A 5,290-nucleotide genomic window follows, 5' to 3' on the forward strand; every position below is an offset into this window, starting at 1 on the left:
GATTCATTATCGGTAACATTAATTCATATTACATTTTGTTCAAAATTTCACAAACGCATGAAAATAAATTCCAAAAATTAGTTTTCTGGTTCTAACAAAGGGCATTGGTGTCCAAAAATTTTATAGACATCTTTGAAGGTCATTTGATATTTTTTGTAAATTAAAGCCCAAATAATAAAGAAACTTCAAAATAAATGGCAAAAATTTTCTAAAATTCTCAATTTAATTTTTACAGGTTCTCATAATGTTCCTAAAGTTGAGAAAAATATTGATTAGGGTCTTTGAGTTCAATAACCCGAATTGTAAATCATGCTCCAATTTAATGAAAAATATGGATAAAATACCAAATAGTTTCCAAATCATCTGAACATTTACATGTGTTTCTTATTTTGTGAATATATTAATACTACAATATTTTAGATTTTTATCTCTTCTGAAAACGATTATTTTGAATTTATAGCCATTAAATCATTACTTTATAGAAAACTAAGAAATTGGTTCTAGCCCTTGGGGTTTTACAGGTCATCACTTGTATATATGAACTTTCATAAAACAATTTGTTCAAAATATATTTAGAAGCAAAATAGGGTATTTAACCCCAACAAGTTAAGCAATGTTGCACAATATAGTGCATGAGTTTTAGATGTAGCTGAAAGTTCACGAATTTGTGTAGAAAATTTTGTGGGGGTTTTAATCCACGAAATTTTAGGCATTATTTTTTGGATATGTTAAGTTTATAAACTAATTTTCCCCAGACTTAAGTTTGGGTTTAAGACCCTTGATCATGTAAAGCAAAACTAATGATCACAGAAAAAGTTCTGTTTGCACAACTGTTTTGTAAAAATTGCCAAAAATGAGATTTTAAATGTTTTACAGTAAGGCCAATTGGTTTCGAATGTTAACTCAAGGAACTAGCCTTCAGAAGAAGAATAATATGATTTGGTTTAGTAATGACTGAGTTGTGGCCGTTCAAAGTTGAACAGAATATTCTGACAAAATGCATGTCATCCTTGGTTGCTTTGAGTGCCCCCCTTAGGGTCACTTTCACAAAGACAACATGCATATTTCTTTTATGGTTGAAGATGTTGGTGATTTTATATCACTAATTTTATTGAAGTGTAATGGGGTTAATTTTATGATCAATGTCACTTTGAAAATTATTGAACAAATCGGTATTGTGCGGAGTGCACATTTGTTTAATTTTGTCTTTGTTGAAAGTATACTACTAATTAGGGACAAAGCCCCTGAACCGACGGGGGTCCGGGGACAGCGCCCCTGGGGAGTGGTGTTCAAGGGGCAGAAGCCCTGGTGGGGTCTAAGGGTTAAAAGGTATGTTACCTTTTAACCCTTGGAATGAGATTTATTTTGCAAAGGGGTCCATCCGTACGATGGGCATACATATGTGTATGCTTAGCGTACTAGGGTGGTTTGGACGCACTCATGCACCACGTACGTTGGGGCGTACTAAAGCGTACGTGGGGCGTACGTGGCATGTTTATTTTAGTAAACCTATTATATACTATCCTCGCTTGGCATTGTTGCTAACGAGCGTGGGGCGTACCATAGTTGCTAACGAGCTCGTTTCTCATCATGAAACAGAATCACGCCTTCACAAGGAAGTAACCAGCTAACTAGCAAAACACCAATTCTGCAGATAGACTCCGCTACTTTTCAAGTTGCGGTCACGGCCGCCGTGACAACCGTTATGGCACAACTCAACGCTAATAACACAAGCGGCCACGTACACCGACAATGCTAATCGCAATAGTAACCAAGGGCACCGACTAGTGTCTGCTGACAAGGACACCTCTGACCACAAACCTAAGAACAAGAAACGAAAATTCTGGAACACGAAAGGGAGCAGTTCGACTCAAGGTCCTCCCAAGAGACCACAACTTATGGCAGTCCCTACAACCACAACATCTGCCACTCCAACACCCCCCCCCCCCAATCGATATGTTGGAAACCTTCCAAAGTGTACCAAGTCCAGCTTACATCATACAGGAGTTTTCCGAGTAATGCACTGTATAAACTGCAACAAAAAGGGAATACTGCCCATTTCTGTGGGTCACCGGCACAACCAATCTTTCAAGTCCCCAGCATTAGAGTAAGCCAGGCCTGTTACGGGTGTGGCGAAACTGGACACTTCAAGAGGGACCGTCCAATAACATGGAACTTTGGCAAAGATGGAAGAGTGCTGATGATCACCGCATGAGAAACTCTTCCGGAACCACCTGTGGACAGTGGTACGTTTCCCAAATGAAAATATGTTAAAACTAAAAATTTTTACGAAACTATTACCAACTAAATCTTAATCATAAATACTTCCTCGTCCATACAAAGCACCACATTCATATAAAACTAAAGGTCCTTACATCTATGCTATGATGGCTTAGTGTAAACATTAAGGTCATATGTAATTAATATTCTAAAGACTTAGAGTGCGTGATTCCGCCTTAACTCCTGTTCCTTGTCTGGTTGTGGAGTTAGGGCAGAGCACTCAGTCGACTATCTCATTAGCCTTAATTATATATGACTTGTAGACACCAAGCGATTATGGAAGGACCTAGTAAGGATCATAATATGAAACACCATTACCAGTTATTGGGACCCACGTATTACTAGTACTCGTTTAATGCGATACAAAATGTCCGCAATAGTAATTACAAGGATAAACTGAATGTACTAAAAACGTACTCGTAGAATGCACTATCGCTATAACAAATCACTTCTTCTTAATCGACTTAACACCCGTTACTATAAGAAGTTTCAACACCGTCATTCGACATGGATTGGCTTGGTCCTCACCATACCAATTATATGTGCTACGAAATGACCCTTCGCCTTAACCGACTGACTAACGAGACCTTCATCACTCATAACGATAAACCTGACATAGACCTCAAAATCGTCTCACTTCAAACCTCTGAAGTACTCATGCGAGGAGTACCACATCTACCGTAGCCTTCCCGAAGTATTATCAACAGAACTTTTGGGGATACCACTCATATACCAAGTCAGGTTCAAGAATAGAGACTAAGGACAAATACGGTTAACCTATCACTACTAGGGACATATGTGAGGGTAGTATATAATTAAGATTCTACGGACTTAGGATGTGTGATTCTGCCTTACCTCCTGTTCCTTGTTTGGTTGTGGACTTGAGGCAGAGTCACCCAACCGACGTTCTTGTCAATCTTAATCATATATGACTTGTATATACAAGGTGATGATAGAGGAACTAGGTATGAATCCTACCATTCAGACGAACGTAGACAAGTAAAACCCGAACCCACACACTATTTACCGATCAAAACAGTAGACGCAATAGTGAAGATCCGTTGGAATGCCAAGCGAGGATCGGAATTCACTTGAGATCAACAAGGTCAGATGAAACAAAAATACCCACATCTTTTCCCCAACCCTTGAAGTCCCATTCGAAATGCTAATTTCAGGACGAAATTTCCTTTTAACAGGGGGATGATTTGACAACCATCAATTTCTGGTCAAGTCAAAGTCAAACTAAGTCAACGAGTCAAACCGGTCAACTCAACTAGTACTTGTATGACATGACTTACTCTATGTTTACTAGTGTAGAACTCTCTATCTTAATACAATGAATCACTCAGATGTTTCATATGTTTAGAAATTCTAAACCCTAAGCAGGGTGAGTGATGTAATGACTCTATAAAGCACTATTACGTACCCTTTGGAGGCGTATAACACTCATAACTAGTCATAGTGGGGTCTGTTGGGTTTTGAGCATTCTAACACTCCTAAGTGTACATGCAACCCTAAATACCTTGGATCTATGTTTTCTCTATTATACATGCAAATAAGAACTTCCAAGGTATTATCCTAATCTAGCATACAAAACAATAACTATAGCAAGATAGAATACATACCTCTTTGATGTAGAAAGTCTTCATGAAGCTTGAGTGCCTAGTGCCCCAAGTGTGACACCTCAAATGGAATCACAATCATCAAAACACTTGGAATGACTTGAGAGAATTCTACACTTACCAAAATCGGCTAGCCCTCTCTAGAATAATACTAGTGTCCAATTTTGTCAAGAATAAGATCTTTATATAGTGTTACAATTAGGGTAAACCCTAATTGTCATGACTTTCCATTTCCTTGGATCCATGGGTACAAATACACCATGGAGCATCCATGGACCATCCTATGGGTTTTAGCCCAACTTGATTATCCATGGAGCATTAGCCCACTATACAAGTATGGATGATTTACACAATCAACCCATATATTTAATTAGTCTTCTTTTGATCACTTAATTAATCCTAGATTAATTCTTGATCAATACTAATTAAATAATCTTATTATTCTTATTATTAATATACTAGAACTTATAATATATTAATAACCATAAGTGTCTTATTTCTCTCATCCAAGTGCATGATGGTATGCAACCCAAATGGACCATGCCGGGTCGGGTCAAGTCTTACCAAATATAGTTATGGACTTAGACATTAATCCAACAGTCTCCCACTTGGATAAGTCTAAAACTATTATTGCATATGACTTCAGGAACCAACTGGCAATCGTAGCTCTCAAAAGCTTCTGTCGAACTCTGACCTTGTAGATGAACTCTGACCTTTGTCAGTGACTTGTCCATTAGATAAGGGATCATATATTCCTCCATTCTAGATATCATATGGACTGAGACATGGATTATAATCATTCTCTCTGTCCATTTGTTGTTTCCCGATTTCCGATTTATGACGACTGACTAATTGAACAAATCAAATCAGTCCTGGCCCGGCCGAGCACTTCCATTTGTCATCATCAAATCATCGAGGGGCCCACAGATATCGCTTTTATCCCGAAGGTAAAAGGAATGGATAAAATTCGACTCATATGGCTTGTTCTACTACTTGTTGAATCATACACAAAGGCACGTTTTATAGCACAGAGTTACCAAATGCGTTTTCGTGCTATCAATGTACTATCAACTCATAGTAACAACTCATATCTCTAGGTTTGAAGAATATAAGATATTATCGTCTCATGATCACTCGTGATAAAATCCATGAAGTGATTCCAATGAGCGCGGGTTGAATCCAATACTCAGAACTTATGAGCACTCATGATTGTTGTAGCCTTGTCCAACACCTTAGACCTCTACAACCCATCATGACAGTCTTAATTCATATCTACTTCCAAAATATGACCGACTGTGGATGGTTTGAATAACTTAGTCATTCCGGAGGAATAACCCAGTTTATTCGGGAAGTCAAAACATGCAAAATGAAACAAAATAATAATTGAA

Source organism: Lactuca serriola, chromosome 1 (genome assembly GCF_051521515.1).
Source record: "Lactuca serriola cultivar US96UC23 chromosome 1, Lser_US96UC23_V15, whole genome shotgun sequence".
NCBI classification, from domain to species: Eukaryota; Viridiplantae; Streptophyta; class Magnoliopsida; order Asterales; family Asteraceae; genus Lactuca; species Lactuca serriola.